Source organism: Diabrotica virgifera, chromosome 1 (genome assembly GCF_917563875.1).
Source record: "Diabrotica virgifera virgifera chromosome 1, PGI_DIABVI_V3a".
In the NCBI taxonomy this organism is placed as follows: domain Eukaryota; kingdom Metazoa; phylum Arthropoda; class Insecta; order Coleoptera; family Chrysomelidae; genus Diabrotica; species Diabrotica virgifera.
The window spans coordinates 55981600-56005553 of NC_065443.1; positions in this window are offsets into that span (position 1 = coordinate 55981600).

Consider the following 23954-nt stretch of genomic DNA (forward strand, 5'->3'; position numbering starts at 1 on the left):
AAATGAAAATACATTTTCGCGTCACGTAATATTCTAATCAGATCTTTTGTAGCTGGAATATTTTGTAGCTGGTTTTTTATTCTTGTATCAGTAGTTTTTCATGATAACTTATTCTATTAATTACAGGAATTACAGGAATTATTGAGCTTGAAAACCCGTTTTTCCCATAGAAAATAGATTTGATCATATTTATGATCTTGAAACTTGATTCTATCTTGATTGATCTTGAAACTATGAACTTAAAAATTCGAATTTTACCGGATATGATGCACCGTCAGATTCGTCTAGAGTTCTTCTACAAACGCTCAGTTATTGGCGCAATTCGTAGGTTGAAATTTTGAGTGGTTGTCGAAAAACCAAAATTTTCAAAGTTTAGTTTTTCAGTTTTTCGGCGATACTGAGCCGTGTGTATGTCTGATCTTGGTGGTTTAAACACCAATTGGAAGCTTAACTCAATACTATTAATTTGGTGTATTTTCGGTGTTCCGGTCTCTTCTTGAACCGAAAATATATACCCCCAAAGAATATGCCGTTTTGTAACTACCAAGTCCTATAGCTAGCTTATGGGTGGTCAAAAGTCACAAACTACACCGGTTCTGAATCGGCCTTGACCCCCTCTTCAAACATAGAAAAAAAATTCAGATCGGTTTAACTTTTCCAGTCAACTACCACATACGTACATAATAGGTTTGTTCTAGCATCAGTTTCAAACGGTTTGAAACCATCAGCGAATAGAGGACCAGCGCGAGTAGAGGGGATAACACTGGTGACTGTATTATGTTCTCTCACTGACCAACTGTTTTCTGACGGTTTCTGACTAGTTTGACTGTTTGCTAGAACAAACCTAATATACATATCCAAAAACATGTTCCCTTTTTTAAATAGAAAGTGAGTCATATTTCTGAGCTCGGTAACTTTAGAATGGTATAACCTATTTTCAAAATTAGACATGCGTTGGAAAGGTAATAATCATTACTATTAGAAGCCGCAAAGGTGATACTTAAATTTTCGAAGTTTTTGGGAGTTTTGTGGACGAGAACGAAAAACAGGCATTAAATAGGAAGGGCCGTAAAATCCAAACCCTTGGATCAAAATGGATGTTTGACATATGAGTGGGTGAGTCTTTTCCTGAACTTTCAGATGGTGGTTGGCACAATTTTCAATTCCATCAGATTTAGAAAATCGAAAATTTCGTGTATATATATTGTCGAGTGTAGGGGGGTGTGGATGTGCGCCACTGGCGAGAACTGCCGAACATTTTAAAAATATAGAGAACTGCCGTTCTCTGGTAATGGTAGATATAGTAGACAAGTCACTCGTGGTGACACCTAATAACTCTATGGATTTCCAGATTTTTCAGTGAAGCAGTAAATAAATTATAGACCTGGATCCCGCGTAAGAAAGAAAATTTGATTAATAGCAAGCTGAAAATTTGTTAATAGCTTAACGGTGTCTAGTCGGACAAATTTTGATGCACGGGGACACTGGAACAGGGGAAGTTTTAACTGTGGAGCATGATAAACGTGTCGTCCTGACAAGTTTATGATTGTGAAAAATAGCAAGTTGTTTTTAAGTTTATTCGATAGCCAACGTTATGTAATATATGCGAAAATGTTTGTCCGACAAAAATGTTGGGCATTTTAACGAGTCCGACACGTAGAACATGTCACATCAGAGGAATTATGTTGGTGATGAATAGCAGTCTGATTTTTGCATGAGAGTCTAATGAAAGGTTAAAAAAGCAATTGAAAGTTCTGTCCGACAAAATTAATGGGAAGTTTTCGTAGTCTGACATTCTAAACAGGTAAGATATAGACAAAAATGCTGGTGATAAATAGCTTTCCGACAAAGACGAAATTTAATTAAGTAAATTATTCCTTACCAAGAATGACAATTGTCGGAAAAAAATAAGGGGTAGATTTTGTAGTCGGACAATTTAAAAAAATAATTTTTGAAATTTCAATAAGGGGTGATTATTCTATGTCAAAAGTACCTGCAATCAATTACAATCGATGTCTTTCGATTTATGTCAACATCATTTAGATACCTCACTGTAATACATTTATAGTAGATCAGGCAAATTATATTATGGATTGAGTGGTCTAGCTATCTTTGTCTGCCACATGCGCGGGATCGCTTGGTTAAAAGAGATAGATAGACCACCTATCGACTTTTTGCACTGTATTCCCTGTCTACCCTTATGTCTAGGAATACATTTCCATTTAAGAAAAACTGTCAATTTTGACATTAATTCATAATAAATTGCAATCGTAACTTCAAATTTAAACTAATCGATTTATTTTGGCAGCAAATTATTTCTTGCCATGTGACATATTAATTACATTATTATTTCATTTGTAGAAAGTTGAGAAAAACTACGTTATACAATTTTAGTAATAATTTATTTAGGTACCCTTTTTCAATCAAGCAAAGCATTATAGCACGAAGAATGATATTCAATAGAACTTTCACAATTATCTGGCAACTGAACCTCATTGAATTGATGACCAAGTATTTTACTAACTTTGTAAAATGTTCGAAAATTACTCAAAAATGTTCCGTTGAATGGTTTCACTTTTGATTTGGCGACTTAAAATTTAAACTGTTGACACTCAAAAATAGACACAAAACACTCCATAGTAAATATAAATTTTAATTTCCAACACACGTGGCAAACAGAAACTCAGAGACCATGTACTTTCAAATACTACTTTGTATAGCACAAAGTGTCACACTGACAAATGCAGCCTTCTAATACATACTTCTAAGCATAATGTGTCATATTTACGTCTATTCTTATAAGCACCGAAGTTTTAGACTCTTCACATTTTTCAATGTCGTTTACAGGGTTAAGATTTGAGTATGGAAAAAAATGTATACAACGTTTTTTGTAGGAAATTTTCCGTACTTTCTGATGCGTCTAATTAGAAATCCCTAAGAGATTGCTTTCATATGTTCTTTAACATTCTTTATTGTCATTTTGAGAATATCTAGAACAAACTCCACCCAAAAAAATAATTGTTTTGCAATATATACATGCATTGATACTTACCTCACTGTTTTTGGAGTGTTCATGTATATATATATGTACATGCAAATATGTGAATATAAATAATAATATACAACTAAAATAGCTTTATCAATATGTGACTAAGTCATTCTGAAAAAATGTTTTTTATTTATTTCCTTCGATTTGCCCAAACTTTTTGTCCGACATATAACTTTTTGCGTTACAAAATATAATTTGCTCATAAACAAATCAAAATTAGCCTGCTATTTATCACCAACATTTTTGTCTATATCTTACATGTTTAGAATGTCCGACTAGGAAAATTTTCCATTCATTTTGTCCGACAGAACTTCCAATTGCTTTTTTAACCTTTCATTAAACTGTCATGCAAAAATCAGACTGCTATTTATCACCAACATAGTTCCTGTGATGTGACATGTTCTACGTGTCGGACTCGTTAAAATGCCCAACCTTTTTGTCGGACAAACATTTTTTCATATATTATATAACGTTGGCTATTGAATAAATTTAAAAACAACTTGCTATTTTTCACCATCATAAAGTTGTCAGGACGACACGTTTATCATGCTCCACCGTTAAAACTTCCCCTGTTTCAGTGTTCCCGTGCATCAATGTTTGTCCGACTAGACACCGTTATGCTATTAACAAATTTTCAGCTTGCTATTAATCAACTTTTTTTTCTTACGCGGGATCCAGGTCTATTATATTGTATATTAAAAACATAACTTAATTATACAGGTCTTTAATGCCAGTTGTGTATTAATACAGGTTTATAGTTTCTAATAATAATCACCTTTAAGACACATCTTTGATTGAATTTTACAATCTATACATTTTGAAAATATAAAGAGCGGTTATTTTTTAAAGAATGCTCGCTTAATGCTAATAGTATGTTGTACATTGTTTATGATGTACGATACTGGTTCTGTTTTTTTTTGGAAAGTCTATTTTTTCATCAGGTTTTATTGAGCCTACTGACAAGCGTGTTACGTAAAAAATAAAGACGTTACTTTAAATGTTTATGTTTATGTTTAACGACAGCACGACGACCGTAATTTACATAAAAAGCTTAAGGAGACTACTGAAATATACAGAAAAAGGAAACAATCTACCTCAGTTACTCAGGATAACCAGATAGTGCTGGATGAAAAGGAGAAAATTCGTATATGGGAAAACTATATCCATAAGCTTTTTTATGACGAAAGACCCTATTGTGAAGTTTATACAGACGACCAGCTGACTGGTTCTTCAATCACTAAAGAGGAGATAGAAAAGGAAATATTAAATTAAAAAAACAACAAGGCACCTGGACCAGATGAAATCACTTCAAAAATACTCAAACTACTGGATGGAAGAGGAATTTCAGCACTACATAAAATATTTAATTTTATTTACGAAACTGGTTGCTATCCTCAACAGTGGTTGCGCTCTACATTTTTCCTCTACCCAAGAAAGTCAATGCAAAAAGATATAAGGATGATAGACTCATTAGGATGATGTGTCACACTTTAAAGATATTCTTAAAAATACTACATCAAAGATTATACAAAAAATGTAAATGGTTTATTAGTGATTTTCAGTTTGGGTTTAGGCAAAGCTTAGGAATAAGAGAAGCAATAGTAGCAACACAGGTGTTGGTCCAAAATTGTTACGATCGGAGAAAGGACGTGTTTCTGTGCTTTTTAGATTACGAAAATGCGTTTGATCGTCTCCAATATCACAAGTTAATGCTGATTTTCAAGAAACTTATATAGACCAAAAAGACATAAGATGCATTGAAAAATTGTTCTGGTACCAAACAGCACAATTAAAAGTAGAAAATTCTATATCCAAACCCCACACATATAAGAAGGGGTGTTCGACAGGGATGTGTGCTTTCTCCTCTTTTATTTAACATTTATTCTGAAGCCATATTTCAAGAGTCTTTGGAAGATGCAGAGATGGGAATCTGATGATGCTGCAAAGCTGATGATGCTGTCTTAGTTTGTGACAACATAGCCAATATGCAACAATTTGTCACTATAATAGGAGAATACAGTAAACGAATGGGATTAGAGCTTAATACCAAAAAGACCAAATTCTTGATCATTTTCAGACACTTAGATGCACTTGAAAACTCCACAATAACAGTGAATACCAAGTCCACTGAAAGAGTGAGCAAATTTAAATACATCCGAACGTGGCTTTTTGAAGACGTGGCCCATGAGCATCGGAGAGGGAAGTAAAATGTCGCATTGAGCAATCTTGGCAAGCTTTCGTAAAATTAAGGAAGGTAATGACCTGTTCAGAGTTCGATCTTACACTGAGCCTCAGGTTTATTAATGCTACGTATGGTCAGTGCTGCTAAATGGCATAGAGGACTGGACACTCAAAACGAGAGATATAAACAGATTAGAAGCCTTCGAAATGTGGCTTTATTGCCGTATCCTAAAGATACCATGGACAGCGAAAATCACAAATATAGATGTCCTTAAAAGAATCAACCAAGAACGCCAACGTTTCAAAAACACCAAGAAAAGGAAAACATCCTATCTGGGTCACATCATGCGAAACGAAAAATACCAGTTCCTTCTACTTATCATCTGGAGTAAAATTGGAGACAAGATAGGAATAGGATGCAAGAAAATGTCCTGTCTCCGAAACATAAAGTAATGGACAGGGATTAACGACAAACAATATGTGATACACATTACAAGAAACAGAGAGTTAATGGAAAATGTGATCGCTATCATCCATTAGTTGATTGGCATCTGAAGAAGAAGAAAAAATGTTTATGGGCTAAAAAGTGGGCCCTTTTTCAAATTATTTTTTACAACAAATTTATTAAAATGTCCAAAGTTTTTTTCATACGCCTTAAAAATGAAGCCTCAAAGAATCGATTGCGATTTACAGTGACTGTTTGGGCAAGTACAGTTGTTTAAATAATACCTTTTCAAGATAAAAAATTCGAATAGCTTATAAGCAATATAATTACGTATTCCTGTGTTTTTAGATTACGAGAAAGTGTTTGATCATGTCCAACATCACAAGTTAATGCAGATCCTCAAGAAGCTTGATATATACCAAAAGACATAAGATGCATTGAAAACTTGTACTGGTAACACGCAGCACAATTAAAAATAGAAAATTCTGTATCCAAACCCATACACATAAGAAGGGGTGTTCGGTAGGGATGTGTGCTTTCCTCTTTTTTATTTAACATTTATTCGGAAGTCATATTTCAAGAGTCTTTGGAAGATGGAGATGCAAATCAAAGTGAATGGAGTATTGGTCAACAACATACGATATGCTGATGATGCTGTCTTAATTTGTGACAACATAGCAGATCTTCAACAACTTGTCACTATAATCGGAGAATACAGTAAGCGAATGGGATTATAGACAAGGCGAAAATGGCGGGTTCGTTGGGAAAAATATTCCCATGACATTTTTTTGCATAATCACATTCGTGAGACACCCCAGAATAAGGTTCAAGAAGTCGCCCACGCGAAAAGTGGTCCAAATTTTTTTTAACAATTGTTTTAATAAAACTGCAAAAATCAATATTTTTGGCCCGGTCAAATTTTTTTAAGGTTTTTTGGACTATTCTGGACAAAAAAGATTTGTTATATTTTTTCTCAAAAGTTGCTCGTTTTCGACTTATAAGCAATTTAAAATTTGAAAAACGCGAAAGTGGCCATTTTCAACACTTAATAACTCGGTTAAAAGTTATTATTATGAAAGTCAGAAAGTGACTATATCAAAGTTTAAAACCCCCGACACATGATCCTGAAGAAATCTGTTTCATTAATTTATTACTTAGCTGTTATTTTAAATTAATAACAATGAGCAGTTAGATCGTATTGACGCGGTTGTAAACGTGAGTGCGAGTAAGATGCACAAGTGGACTGCCGGAATGGCATCTCTCTCGCACTCAGCATTTACGGCCGCGAAATAGAAGAACCTCAAATATATTGCTCGACAAGAACGGAAATATTATAATGGAGACAGAACGAAAACTACGACGATGGAAAGAGTACATCGAGGAACTATTTCATGACCAGAGAGAAGCTAGTACATCCGTAGATAGCCAAACCGGAGATGTAGGCCCAGAGATAACCAAATCAGAGGTTAGTCAGGCAATAAACTCTATGAAAACCAATAAATCTGCTGGTCCAGATGAATTACCTAGCGAGCTGATAAAGTTGGTCACCGAGAAAAACCTGGACATAATAGTAGAACTGTTCAACGCTATCTATACTACGGGAATCATCCCTAGAGAAATGTTGACATCAGCATTTGTGTGTTTGCCAAAAAACTGAATGCCAAAGAATGCAGTGACTACCGAACCATAAGCTTAATGTCACATACCTTGAAAATTCTGCTGAAAATTATCCACGCCAGAATACACTCTAAACTGGTGCTGGATATTAGTGACACTCAATATGGGTTCCGCAATGGAATGGGCACCAGAGAGGCATTATTCTCCTTCAACGTGCTGACACAGAGATGTTTGGATGTTAACCGTTCTCTTTACGTCTGTTTTATAGACTACAATAAAGCGTTTGATAAAGTAAAACATGACCGACTCATGGAAATTCTAAAGAGTAAAAACCTAGATGAAGGAGATTTAAGACTAATTACACATTTCTATTACAATCAGCGAGCAATAGTAAGAATTGAAACAGAAACATCTGAAGAAATGGAAATAAAGAGAGGAGTCAAGCAAGGCTGCATACTATCACCTCTATTATTTAACGCTTATTCTGAAGAGGTAATGCGAGAAACTCTGGAAGTTGAAACAGTGGGCATAAGAGTAAATGGAGTCTTAGTTAACAACATCAGATATGCAGATGATACAGTAATAATAGCCCATAATTTACAAGACCTGCAAATACTCATGAGTAAAATAGTAAGGTGTAGTAGGGAGTACGGACTCTCTCTCAATATCAAAAAGACGAAGTTTATGAAAATTAGTAAAAACAACCATAATACTAACGAAATCTTGATAGTAGAGGGCCAGCAGATCGAAAGAGTAAAAAAGTACACTTACCTAGGGACACTTATAACCGAAAATAATGACTACACTGCAGAAATCAAAGTCAGAATCGAGAAAGCACGTTCTAATTTTATGAAAATGAAAAAGGTCCTATGTAGCAAGGGTTTAACATTAGCTCTTAAAGTACGTCTAACAAAATGTTACGTATATAGTGTACTATACTATGGACTGGAATCATGGACGTTAAATGTAGAGACAATGAGACGACTTAACGCCTTTAAAATGTGGACGTATAGAAGAATTATGAGGGTTTCCTGGGTAGATAGAGTTACGAACAATGAAGTACTGAGAAGAATAGGTAAAGAGAAGGAAGTTGAAAAGTATGGCATCCTGCGACTCATAATGCAGGGAAAGATAGATGGCAGAAGAAGCATCGGCAGAAGACGAATTTCATAGCTGAAGAACCTGAGAGAATGGTTTGGATGCAGCTCAAAACAACTATTTAGAGTTACTGCCTCAAAAATTAAAATAGCTATGATGATTGCCAACCTCCGTAGCGGAGATGGCACCTGAAGAAGAAGAACACGTGCATGGCGCTCATTATTATTACTTCAAAATAACAGCTTAGTAATAAAATAATGACAAAAATTTCTTCACGATCTTGTAGGGGGTCTTTAAACTTTGATTTAGTCAATTTCTGACTTTCATAATAATAACTTTCATCCGAGTTATTAATTAAGCCCTGAAAATGGCTAATTTCGCGTTTTTCAAATTTTAAATTGCTTAAACTCGAAAACGATCAACTTTTTTGTCCATGTTTTTTGTGCGGGCCAAAAATATTGATTTTTGCAATTTGATTAAAAGAAATTGTTAAAAAAAATTGGACCACTTTTCGCGTGGGCGACTTCTTGAACCTTATTCTGGAGTGTCTCACGAAGGTGATTATGCAAAAAATCTCATGGGAATATTTTTCCCAACGAACCAGCCATTTTCGCCTTGTCTATTAGAGATTAATGCCGAAAAGACCAAATTCATGATCATCTCCAGAAACTTGGATGAATTTGAAAACTCCACCATAACACTGAATACTAAGTCCATTGAAAGATTGAGGAAATTTAAATACCTGGGAACGTGGTTTTTTGAAGACTGGGCATCGGACAGGGAAGTAAAATATCGCATTGAGCAAGCTCGACAAGCTTTCGTAAAATTCAGGAAGGTACTAACGTGCTCAGAGTTCGACCTTACACTGAGACTAAGGTTTACTAAATGCTACGTGTGGTCAGTGCTGCTATATGGCATAGAGGGCTGGACACTCAAAACGAGGAATATAAACAGATTAGAAGCCTTCGAAATGTGGCTTTATCGCCGTATCCTAAAGATACCATGGACGGCGAAAGTAAGAAATATAGATGTCCTTAAAAGAATCAACCAAGAACGCCAGATTTTCGAAAACATCAAGAAAAGGAAAACGGCGTATTTGGGTCACATCATGCGAAACGAAAAATACCAGTTCCTGCAACTTGTAATCCAGGGTAAAATTGAAGGCAAGAGAGGAATAGGACGCAAGAAAATGTCCTGGCTCCGAAACATAAAGCAATGGACAGGGATTAACGACATACAATCTCTGATAGGCATTGCAAGAAACAGAGAGTTAATGGAAAATGTGATCGCTAACATCCATTAGTGGATTTGCATTTGAAGAAGAAGAAGATAAGCAATTTCCGAAATAAAAAAGTTGTCCCACTCGACATGACTAACTGAATAAAAAAAAATTTCATGATGAAGGTAATTTTTTTTTAAATGTGGTCCCAAGATCTATATTTCCTATCTCTTGGTTATCAAAATTTGCATTTTACATACTCGTATGTGGGCCAGTTCTATATAAAAAAGAGGGCGTTTATTAAAATCGATAAACCACATTATATTTCTTCATAGAAATATGTAATAGCGTTGTAATAGGTAGACTTGAGGTAGTAAATTATATTTTACGTCTTTCAATCCTGCAGGAAAAAAACTGCGACACTAAATTTCCAGTTTTATGTGTAATGGAATGTCTGGTTTAAAAACCAAATTATCTTTAATATCGCATTAGCCACATAATTTCGGTTTTGTAAATATCCTGAGCCAGTATGTGCTTTATATTAAAGATTGTGTATTTTTGAAGAGAATTAAATGTCTAGAGATGAAACATCTGTTTATATGAAAATGGGTCAAAAATAAACTTATTTTTTTAATTGCATTGTACGTCTCGAAAATCATAACAGGGCGAAGTGATTTGTTTGTTATAGCGTTGAATGATAACTCAAGACTTGTGTATTTTTCAATCAACGGTTATAGTATATTCCATCAGGCTTGTTCCTTACTTGAAACCCTACACATTTTGTTTCTACGTACGGGAGATTGCAGTGTCTCCTCGACATAAATATTTTATATTTTATACTTCAAAGGCAAAGGTTCTTTGTTTATAAAGGGCCAGAGCTTTTTCTATTTTCTGTACTAACACTCTAATAAGTAAAAAATGTTAAAAATTCATCTTGAATTGGTTAGAGTTACTCACACATTCACTACATTGAAAATTACCAGATATAAACATGGTGCTTTTTGAATTTATATTATATTATTGGTGCAAACATGGTGGTAGGAGAGCCCAGTGGGTATTTTGGCAGTTACTCGAGCGCGTCAGATTATAACATGGGAATAAGCCTTGTACCCTGAAAATGTACCTCCCCCATATATTGGCTCTTAATGCAGGGGAGTTCGTTAAGGGGTGGCCGAGAAAAAAGCTATCCTTAGAAAAACTCGAAATCGTCAGATTAAGATAAGGTAAGTTAAGTACATGCAAACCCGTTAGTGCAGTCACTGAAGGTGAATATGAGCTATTACCTCCGATTTCGTTGAACCTCCATCGATTTGCACGAAATTGGTGAGTGGTTAGAGGATATCTCAAGGAACAAAGGTGACATGGTGCTAACTTGCGCTTTTACCCTGGGGGTGGATGCCACCCCTCCTCGGGGGTGAAAATTATTTTATAAAAAATAACCCCACAATTCGATAGAGCGACAAATTATAAGCAAAATTTGTTATATAAAGTTATTAAAATAAGTCAAAACTTTTTGAGTTATTAAAGATCAAAGATTTTAATTTTTCGTGAGAAAAATGCATGTTTTTAACCGATTTTTCATAAATAACTCAAAAACTATAAGTTTTTACAAAAAAGTTATTATTGTCAAAATTGAGGCTAATAAAAATTCAAATAAATTCCTTACTAGAAAAACCTTTCAGTGTTAACTGAAAGTGAGTTATACGTAATTGAATGTATATTTCTCTCGTCGAGTACCCAAATCTAAGTATTCAAGCTTAAATACCGGGAAAATGATGCATTTTATAACATAAACTTATTAAAGATTTGTCAAAGCTCATTGAAATATCTATCAAATAAGTGCTCGAACAAGTTGATAGCATTAAAGTTTATGCACCAAAAATGTTTCAAAATATATCTTTTAAAAAATTTTCTAAAAAATGTTATTGTTTTTTGTAAATAACTCCGTTAAGTTTTAAATTAGCAAGTTCATCTAATAACTGGTTAAAATTTTATTCCAAAAGCAATTAAAAAACGTCAAAATAGTCATTTATACCTCTTACTTTTTTAAAAATAAAAGGTTAAATGGCCCCGGTTACATGGTTCTCGCAGCAAAATTGAAAATTTAAACGTTTCTATCTCGGTTATTTTTTACTCTACGAAAATAGTAAAATGGGTAGAGTATTTGCTATAGAAAAAACTAAAATTTACTTATTTATCCTTTTTTACGTATATTGAGTATTTTTGGAGTTATTATCAAAAGAAAATGAAAAGTACGATAATTCTAAAAATTCTGATTTTTTTAAATTATACCTTTTTTTCAAAAATATGCATTCTAAACCGGTCAAATTGGTTGAAATAATTAACTATGATAACATAAAGAAATTCTTGTGAGGATTACTACAAATTTAAATTTTTGCGGAAATGGCGTATGTTTAGTTTTTAACTTTTTCCTAAAAAATCGAAAGGGTTCTCTTATTTTTATCATAACTTGCCTAATTTTGATGGTATTAACTTCTACTGCAGCTCATTTGATAGGTATTCCGAAGTACTTTGACAAGTGCTTAACAAGTATATTCTATAAAATGCATCGTTTTCCCGTTATGTAAGCTTGAATACTTAGATTTGAGTACTCGTCGAAAAAAATATACATTAAATTACCCTTAACTTACTTTAAAATAACATTAGTTTAGTTTTTTAAGTAGGGAGTGTATTAAATTTTTTATTATCTTAAATTTTGGTAATAATAGCTTTTTTACAAAAGCTTATAGTTTTTGAGTAATACGTGAAAAACTGCTTTAAAACATGCATTTTTTTAAGAAAAAATAAAATCTTTGATATTTAATAACTCAAAAATTATTGATTTATGTTAATAACTTTATATAACAAATTTTGCTTAGAAGTTGCCCCTCTATCGATTTCTGGTATTATTTTTAATAAAAAAATTTCACCCCCAGAGGGGGTGGCAACCACCCTTAGGGTAAAAGCGCAAGTTAACATCATGTCACCTTTGTTCCTTGAATTATCTTCTAACTACTTACCAATTTTCATGAAAATCGATGAAGGTTCAACGAAATCGGAGGTGAAAACCTTCAGTGACTCCACTAAGTGTATATTTGAAAAATCTGACGATTTGAGCGGGGCGTAAGGAAATGTATGTGTCCCATAGTTTCACAAGAAAAAAGCGAATATTTCGCGAAATTAATGACAGATCAAAAAACTAAAAAACACGTGCTCAGTATTTTTCAAAAATCTATCGAATGGCACCAAACACGACCCCCACGGAGGTGTGGTGGGGGGTTACTTTAAAATCTTAAATGGGAACCCCCATTTTTTTATTTCAGATTTGGATTCCTTACGTAAAAATTAGTAACTTTTATTCGAGACATTTTTTCGAATTATGGATAGATGGCGCTATAACCTAAAAAGACGATTGTTGGAAATGGAAAATTAAATTAAAAATGGAAAGACCCCACTAAAATGGAAAACTTTACCTAACTTTTTTTGGTTTTAGGACCTACTCTTCACAACCCAATAGGTCCCCATAAAGCTCCAGTGACTGCACACTTAGCATACTTTGCTCCCCTACCATAGTACTTTATATTATAAATTCAAAAAAGCACCATGTGAGGTTATTTTCATTGTAGTGAATGTATGAGTAACTCTAACCAATTCAAGAATATATTTTAAGTAACTATTTTGTACTTCTATCAGCGTGATTTTTTTTTAAATCATATTATGTAGTCCAATTGTAATAAAGTTTTTAAAATTTTATGATTCTTTTTAGCTGGTATGTATGTGAGACTATTTTGGTTCATTATACAACTTCTGCTAAGTGGTCGACAAAATTGCTTTTTTATAATGTATTATGAAGGGACGGTGTTGTGGTTATGGTAAATTATGGTAAATAAACTCATCATTTTTATTATGAGCATGACTTCATTCAAAACAACCACTACAAAAGTAGTGCCAACATGGCATCATGCAAGTCTTTCCTATAGCCATAAAATTTGATAAACCATTGACGTATAAAAGAATATTAAAGATAGGTACAGATTATCAAAGCATAAAGTAACAGTAAGGGTTCCTGTCCTTTTTCCTGTGATATACCTTAATCATGATCAAGAACATAGGAATTTTTCATCCCTGCCATTTCGTTCGTTGCAATCCGTGACTGCACGCCGGGGTTTGTCCTAGTTGGGTCAGAGAGAGCCAGAATGGGACGTTTCATGGCCGCCGTTTCGATGCCGCCGGTTCATCTCCAGTCCATTTCATCGCCGTCCGTTTCGTCGCCGTCCGTTTCATCGCCAGTTAGTCAGTTGATTTTGTATTATGGGAGATGACACGACACGACGTTAAATTCAGTTCAAAACTTATGACAACTAAAAAGATAAAAAGTATTATTATATTTACTGTTCTTCTTCCCCTAAATTTTTGTACAGAAATTTTGGGTTCTTTTCGAATTTAAAAAACAGTTTCTCTTGGTTGGAAATGTTGACCGTGAAATTAAAAAGATTATCATTATAATATATTTCAACATCTCTCTGGGATTAATTATCAGCACCCATACAATAAACAAATGGTTGAATGCATTTTTCTTTGATTTCAAAAGTCTAATATGATCTTCGACTTCTTGCTGGGTCTTTCCGATGTAAGAATGATTACTGGAAATCTCTGATGGTATATTTGATTATATAGATATTTGGTTGTCCATTAAGATCTTTTTTTAACCGTTTTATTAGTTCGTACAAAATATCGATGTAGAACCCAAAGAAGAACTGCATGTTAGCCATCTACAATTTATATTAATAATTATTATAAAAAAATAAATCTAATTAGTGAACATAGTTGTATTTTAAAGTATCAGCTTTTTTATAGAAATACCTATTTTAATTTATCCTGAAAAAAATTGCTATTAGCCCAGTAAATGAACGGGAAATTCGGCGATACCGTGTAATTTTCAGGGGCAACTCTGAATTGCATGAAAATTTGGATTTAGGTTCTACTTACCCTCCACTTCAAAGTTGAAATTGTGCCGTTGGTTGCTTTTACTTGGGGGGTGACAGTCACCCCTTCTCGGGGGTGAAAAAACATACGTTCAAGATAAGACCGGAAATGGATAAACTGCCTGATTTTAAGCAACTTTGGTTCTATAGAGTTTTTTACGTAAGTCAATACTTTTCGAGTTATTTGCCATTGAAAATGTTGATTTTTCGACAAAAAAACTACGTTTTCAGACGGTTTTTCGCAAATACCTCAAAAAGTAAATATTTTATCGAAAAAAATATCCTCAGCAAAAGTGTAGCTTATAAAAAACTCAAAATATGGTGTATCAGTAAAGTCTATCAATCAAATAAAAACAATGTTGTAGCTCATGAAAAATTCGTTCTTATTCGTCTAACTCCAAATCGAATATTTCAAGGTGAAATCACCGAAAAATTAAGCAATTTTCGGGAAAAACTCATTTAAACTTTTTAAAGTGTTTATAAAAAGCTTTGTTTTAATTGTTAACAAAAGCTTTACCATTAGAAATAAGCGCGTTACTCTCAAAATAAAGTTGGCCCTCTATTTTTTTGTAAAAAATCATGAAAATCTCGCCGTATTTAGCTCTCCAAATGAAATTAATCGCTACCGCTTTACAAACAATTTACTTACCTATCTATTTTTTATATGATATGTCAGTCTCACCGGTTTAAAATGTTTATTTTTGAAAGGGTTATAATTAAGAGGGTCACTAATATAATAAAGGGTCAATAATCACGAGTGTATGCAAATTTTGAACAGCCATATCTTAACTAATTTTTGTCTTACTGAGAAACAAAATGAAACTAGCATATTTATAATAGCAAAACCTACATTTTTTTACTCCTTAAGATTTTTCTTATCACTAACACTTTTTAAGTTATTTTGAAAAAAATGAAATTTTTCAAAAATTTTTAGGAAAATTTTTTTTACTATAAAACCAAATGTTTTCAGAAAAAGCACTTAAAACCAATCAAACTTACAGATCATATAAACAATATACACATAGTTAAAATAGATGGTAAAGCCAAACGACTAATTTAATTTAGGGTGCTAAATAGAGGGAGGTTTCACGATTTTTTTTACCAAAAAAAGGGGCCAACTTCTTTTTTTTAGTGTAACTCGTTTATTTTTGATACTGTAAACTTTTGTAAAAAACAAATGATAAGCTTTTTTTCGATACTTTAAAAATGTTAATAAGGTTATCCCGAAAAACGCTTCTTTTTTCGGTGATTTCGCATTGAATTATTCGATTTGGAAGTAGACGAATAAGAACGTATTTTTCATGAGCTACAACTTTGCTTCTACTCAATTTGTAGAGTTTACTGATACTCCATTCTTTTCGTTTTTCATAGGCTACACTTTTTCTAAAAATATTTTTTTCGACAAAATATTTACTTTTTGAGTTATTTGGAAAAAACTGTCTGAAAACGTAGTTTTTTTGTCGAAAAATCAATATTTTAAATCGCGAATAACTCGAAAAGTATTGACTTACTTAAAAAACTTTATAAAACAAAATTTGCTTAAAATAAGTCAATTTATCCATTTCCTGCCTTATTTTAAACACGCGTGTTTCACCCCCCGAGAAGGGGTAAATGTCACCCCCCAAGTAAAATCAACCAACGGCACAAATTCAACTTTGAAGTGGAGGGTAAGTAGAACCTAAATCCAAATTTTCATGCAATTCGGAGTTGCCCCTGGAAATTACACTCCAAAACGGTCATTTATTGGGTTATATATGTTGAGATGTTTATTTTTACTTTGATAGATCGATACTAACGACTGCAAGAGTTAATAATATTTTTAAATTATTTACGGTTTAATCACCTAAAGATGTAATTTAGATACTAATCTTTTATAAAATCATACCATTAAGAAATCTTTTCAAATGGTTCCTATTTTCTTTTACCTATGTGTCGAATTAGCTTCTGAAAAAATTTACAGAGAACAAAAATTAATTAATACTAGATATTATGCAGGATTGAATAATGAAATAGGTACTTACATTCCGTAACGTCTTCATGGGTAATCTTTTTAAATAAAAATTTATTTGTTTTATCCTTGATATGACTTTCACACCGAAGAAAGGAGATAATTCTTTCGAAATTGCTGTCCCATCCATCAATAAATCTATTTACATTTTCAGATGCCACTCCAAAGTCCATATCAATCTGCAAAAGTGGAAATAGAAGTACAACTTTTTTTATAGAAATCGAACAAAATAATTTATAAATAGTTAAAAATATATGTAAATACATACCTTAGAAAAATCAACCAAATCACTAGTGCCAAACACCGCTCCTCAAAGTCTGCACAGTGACTGTCTGCTAGGAGGCTGCAACTGTTGTCACGTGATTTTTTTACACCAATAAAAACACTTATAGAGTTTTAAGGAATGTATCGGTTTATGTACAAGATTATTGCTACAATGTATTGATTATTGATTCAGGTATATTGCATTAATACAATGATTGCGTTACATCAAAATAATGTATCAAGTTATTAATCAAAGTCGAAAACATTAATTTAATGTTACGAAAACATTGATTCAATAAACGAGTTCGTAATTTAAAGAACACTGTACATTAGTGGAATGTTTTATATTCATTAATTTAATCTCATAATCCTGACGTATAGTTTCATATACACAATGAACAAATTATTAGTATTATGAAAAAAGTCATTGGATAGATAAAACGATTCATTGGATTAATGATTATATTCATTATTTTTTAATGAATAGAATTACATTGTAATAATGAATATGGTCATTAAATAATGACTACGTGTTTATATATTAACGAAATTTTCATTGAATCAATGTAAAAAAAGTCAATGACTGGCGTTCATTGGTACTATGTACAATATTTTTTTCAGTGTGGTAAAAAAATCACTTAAATCGAACAATAGGTTTAGGAATTTCGAAACTTCAAAAATGACAAAATTTTTAGTGGATCGATTTTTTTGCATCGCAGTGTATTTATTGATTCTTGTAAAATTATTAGCAATGATTGGTTAACTTTTAGGAGGTCAATTAGACATTTGATGGTCCAACAAAGACGTGGATTTTATTTCGAAAATTTGATATAAATTTCAACAATTTTACATTTGGTTTTCGTAACGTTCTGTTCGTTTTATTTATTTTATTAACTTCTTTTAATCTGCGTATTTTTTTTTTGTTTTTAGTCTAAAACCGTATCTGGTAGTCTAAGAGCTAGTGAACCCTCTGACTAACGGTTTTCCTGTAAGGCTAGAAATTTGTATAGTGATAATTCATAGCACACCAAGGCTAAAAACCATGACCTGGCAGGCCTCAGCGGTGCACGTGTATCTACCAGGTGAATCGAAAACTTTAAATTTAGGGGGTAAAATAAACTTTCTCCTGTAAGGTTTAAATTTAAGTATGTGTTTGAGTAAGTCATTTAGAAGAAATGTGTACAATGACAGGCGATTCTGAAGAGCATAAGACCTTGCCAGGCGAGGGGAAAGATTAGGGGTTTTTCCTAAAATTATTCTTTTTGCATCGAGCAAATTTTTTTTAGTTTTTTTGAATCATTTCAAACAGAAAACGTCTTTAGTGATTTTTCTCTTAAGTTGATAGTTTTTGTTATATGAGCGATTGAAAATTTTGAAAATTGAGAAATCGGCCATTTTTAACCCTAAATCGGACATTTATCTAAAAATTTCAATGTTGCCAAGGTACGTAGATATTCTTTAAACATTGACTGATGAAATCCCGAAGAGTTTTTTGCAATAAAATATCGAAAACCCCTTTGTTTTTTTAATTGCTAATCAAGCGTGTGCGACACTGTAGTATAAGTGAGGACGTTTGAGTTTGTATAAATTCATTATCTCGAGAATGGACAAATTTCAAGAGAAATCCTCAGACTGGTCGATTTTTATTTTTGAATTAGGGCTTTTTGGCATATATATAATACTAGTGACGTCATCCATCTGGGCGTGATTACGTAATCGATGATTTTTTTAAATAAGAGTAGGGGTTGTGTGATAGCTCATTTGAAAGGTTATTTAATTCTCTCTTCGGTAATATAAACATTAACATAATTATTTATGCAGGGTGTACAAAAAAAATTTTTCTTCTATTTGTCAAATTTAATCAAAGTTAATTTAATAAAAAAAATGTTTTTGTACACCCTGTATAAATAATTATGTTAATGTTTATATTAGTGAATATAAAATTCAATAACCTTTCAAATGAGCTATCACACAACTCCTACTCTCATTTAAAAAAATCATCGATTACGTCATCACGCTCAAATGGATGACGTCACTAGTATTATATATATGCCAGAAAGTCCTAATTTAAAAATAAAAATCGACCTGTCTGAGGATTTCTCTTGAAATTTGCCCATTCTCGAGATAATGAATTTATGCAAACTCAAACGTCCTCACTTATACTACAGTGTCGCACCTGCTTGATTAGCAATTAAAAAAACAAAGGGGTTTTCGATATTTTATTGCAAAAAACTCTTCGGCATTTCATCAATCAATGTTTAAAGAATATCTACGTATCTTGGCAACATTGAAATTTTTAGATAAATGTCCGATTTGGGGTTAAAAATGGCCGATTTCGCAATTTTCAAAATTTTCAATCGCTTATATAACAAAAACTATAACCTTAAGAGAAAAATCACTAAAGACTGTTTCTGTTTGGAATGATTCAAAAAACCTAAAAAAAATTTATTCGATGAAAAAAGAATAATTTTAGGAAAAATCCCTAATCTTTCCCCTCGCCTGGCAAGGTCTTATGCTCTTCAGAATCGCCTGTCATTGTACACATTTATTCTGAATGACTTACTCAAACACATACTTAAATTTAAGCCTTACAGGAGACAGTTTATTTTACCCCCTAAATTTGCACTTTTCGATTCACCTGGTAGATACACGTGCACCGCTGAGGCGGCCTGCCAGGTCATGGTTTTTAGCCTTGGTGTGCTATGAATTATCACTAGAAAAATTTCTAGACTTACAGGACGACCGTTAGTCGGAGGGTTCACTAGGTCTTAGACTATGATTTGTTTCTAATTTGAATAAATCAGTTGATTCAGTGGTAATGGTGTAACGTTTGACAAAAATATTAGACCAGGGCATTTAGGAAAAATAAATTTATTTTGAAATACGTATCCCGAATAAAGTACGTGCCTCCTAGTGGCGGGATACGGGCAACAATACAGTGGCTTATAGGGCAGTCCTTACAGTAGGGGTCCTGGCCTATACAGAAAAATGCAGGCGGGTGTGGGGTAATACTGCACTTTGGTTGCATTGGTGGTGTATTGGCTAAACGTGCAGGGCAGGGTATGGTGCTGATAGAAAAGGCATTCAGGCAACAAATATCCAAAAATCTTTTCAGGCCATAATAATGAAAAGACCTTCTCCAAACACACTGAAATGATGGCATCTCCTGAGGTAAAATGTTCCGGAAGTAAAATGAACCTCCGTTCGGATCTCCGGGTAACGACTATTTCAGGGGGAACACCATTACAGGTTAGAAAGATAGGGTCTTGGAATCTTGGTAGTCTTACAGGTAAGAGTCTGGAGTTAGTGGATGCGCTCAAACGAAGAAGAGTTCAAATTGCTTGTATTCAAGAAAGTAGGTGGAAAGGACAAAGGGCGAAAGAACTAGGTGGTGGATATAAATTGTGGTATGTAGGGAGTAGTAAAACTAGAAATGGAGTTGGTATAATTGCTGATGGTGAAATGAAAGATAACGTAGTAGAAGTTGTAAGAACGAGTGATAGAATGATGTCAGTGAATTTTGTAATTGATAAAGAGGTATTGAATGTTGTGTGTGTGTATGCTCCTCAAACAGGCCTGGGTGAGAATGAAAGAAGAGCTTTCTATGACCAATTAGGAGACGTACTGAGTGATATTCCAGTAGAGGAGAAAGTTATAATAGGAGGTGATTTCAATGCACATATGGGCCAAGCCAAGACAGGATATGAAACAGTACATGGGGGATTAGGCTTTGGAACTAGAAATGAAGCTGGAAATGACATGCTAGAATTAGCAACAGCATTGGATGTGGCGATTGTTAACACATTCTTTAAAAAGAGAGAAACTCAACTTATTACCTAGAAAAGTGGACAACATCAATCCCAAATAGGCTACTTCATGATAAGGAAAGAAGACATACGTGAATGCAAGGACTGCAAGGTAATAGTTAGTGAGACAGTAAGCCAACAACATAAGCTGCTTGTTCTGGACATCGAAGTAAAAAAGCGAAACTAAACAAAAATATTCACAAAATCAAGTGGTAGATGCTAAAAGATGAGAAGGAAGGTCTATTCAGGAAAAGAATAGTAGAAAAAATATGTTGGAATACGAAAGGAAGCCCTAACACCATTTGGAGAAAAATGGCCAATATTATTAGAGAGACGGCTATTGAAATACTTGGGAAAACGTCAGGAAATAAGTTTGAGGATAAAGAGACTTGGTGGTGGTCAAATGAAGTAAAAGGAAAAATAAAAGAGAATCGAAAATTATATAAAAATGGCAAGAAACCAGATCGGATATAGATCTTCAAAACTATATGGTGGCGAAAAAGGAAGCGAAAGTAGTAGTAGCAAAAGCTAAAGCAGAAGCGTATTCAAACCTGTACGATCAACTTGATACCAGGGAAGGCGAAGCAAAGATATATAAAATAGCCAAACAGAGAGAGCTTATATGTATCCGAGATGAAAATAATAAAATACTAATTCACAAAAAGGATGTGAACAAGAGACGGAGAAAGCCTTTTGACAGTTTATTAAATGAAGAATTTGACAGAGAGCCTGTGGAGTTAACGGAGACAGTAACAGCAATGGTTACCAGAATAACAAACGAGGAAGTGGCTCAAGCGCTTCAAAAAATAAAGAAAGGAAAAGCAGTAGGACCAGATGATATTCCTGGGGAAGTATGGAGAGCATTGGGAGAGACACGAATAAGTTGGCTAGTATGTATGTCTAACAGAATTATGGAAGTTGGACAAATGCCAGACGAATGGAGAAGCAGTATATTAGTACCTGTCTACAAAAACAAGGGAGACATACAACAATGCACAAACTACAGGGCTATGAAACTACTTAGTTACACCATGAAAATATGGGAGAGAGTAATTGATAGACGTATACGTGGAGAAACCGAAATATCCGATAATCAATTTGGCTTTATGCAGGGCAGATCAACAACAGATGCAATTTTCATTGTAAGGCAACTGATGGAAAAATACAGGAATAAAGAGACCAACGCTCATATGGTATTCATTGATCTTGAGGAAGCATATGATAGAGTTCCTCGAGAGACTCTGTGGTGGGCTCTCAATAAGAGAGGAGTCCCCGGCGAATATGTAAAGATTGTGAGAGATATGTATGAGGGAGTAACGACTAGTGTTAGGAAAGGTGTGGGAGAGACTGATAAATTTCAGGTGAAAGTAGGATTGCACCAAGGCTCGGTGCTTAGTCCTTATTTATTCTCATTAGTTTTGGACCAGATAACATCGAAATTACAGGGTAGTACTCCATGGTGTCTAATGTATGCTGATGATGTAGTGTTAATAGGAAATAGTGAAAGAGACTTAGAACAAAAACTGGAACAGTGGAGACAAGCTCTGGAGGAAAAAGGTTTAAAACTTAGTAGGACAAAAACAGAGTATTTGGAATGTTCATTTAAAGATGGAGTTACTACAAATAAAATGGTATCTTTGGATGGTGAAATGATTGTGAAAAGCAATAGTTTTAAGTACCTAGGATCGATATTATTCAGTAATAGAGAAATAGATGGAGATGCATACAGTAGAGTTAGGGCTGGATGGCTGAAGTGGAAAGAAGCGAGTGGTGTGTTTTGTGACAGAAAAATTCCAATGAAGTTGGAGGGAAAATTCTATAAAACAGCAATAAGACCGGCTATGATGCACGGAACTGAATGTTGGGCAGTGAAAAAGAAAGAGGAACAACGAATGCATGTGGCGGAAATGAGAATGCTTAAATGGATTAATGGAGTGACAAAGAAGAATAAAATTAGAAATGAGGATATTAGGGGAAGTCTAGGTGTGGCACCAATTGATGCCAAAATGAGAAAGCGTATGTAAAGATGGTTTGGTCATGTTCAACGTCGAGACGTTAATCACCCAATATGAAGAATAGCTGAAGTGCAGATTCCTGGAAGGAGTAGGAGAGGAAGACCAAAGAAGACCTGGGGGGAGACGATAAGGCAGTACATAAGGTAAAGGAGATTAACATTGATATGACCCAAGATAGCATTGTGTGGAGAAATGCAATTAGGGAAGCCGACCCCGCATAGGGATAAGGCAAAGAGAATGAAATCAGTATACTAAGGGCCATATTTTGTTACTCGGTGGTTTTTGGGGTCGCTGAATATGAATACGCCCAGGGTCACTGCTGAAGCACGTCTTCTGTAGTCTGGGGTTTGGGGGTGTTCGGCACTAAATTGATTCAAATAGATTACTCGATGATTTTTGGAGTTGCTAAACACGAAAATGATACAAGATCCGACCGTTGGAGGTTCCTATTCTAGAAGCATAATTCGCAAAATTAAATTCCGACAAAGGGCGCTCAAAATTTCAAAGATGGACGATAACTCGCGGAAAACAATTCATTTTGTCATTTGATCTCACAGTTCTAAAACGTTAAATTAAAATCATTTACACGAGTGTTTTGCCAAAGTAGCCACTAAGTTTTGCCACTAAGACATCTTAAAGGTTAAAGAGGACTCAAAATTATATTTAATCTGTATGCATTTATTAAAATTTGATGCTAACTACTGATTTGTTTTTGCCTTTTTTTCATAAAAAATCTGGGCCCCCGATAATCACACAGCGTTTTAAAAATTATTAATCATCATCATTCTCTTTGCCTATGCGGGGTCGGCTTCCCTAATTGCATTTCTCCATACAGTTCTATCTTAAGTCATATCAATATTAATCCCCTTTACCAACATGTCCTGCCTAATCGTCTCCCCCCACGTCTTATTTGGTCTTCCTCTCCTACTCCTTCCAGGAATCTGCGATTCAGCAATTCTTCGTATTGGGTGGTTAGCGTCACGACGTTGAACATGACCAAACCATCTCAAAATATGCTCTCTCATTTTGGCAACAATTGGTGCCACATCTAGACTTCCCCTAATATACTCATTTTTAATTTTATCTTATTTGTCACTTCACTCATCCATCTAAGCATTCTCATTTCCGCCACATGCATTCGTTGTTCCTCTTTTTTTTCGCTGCCCAACATTTAGTTCCGTACATCATAGCCGGTCTTATGGCTGTTTTGTAGAATTTTCCCTTCAACTTCATTGGAATTTTCCTGTCACACAGCACACCACTCGCT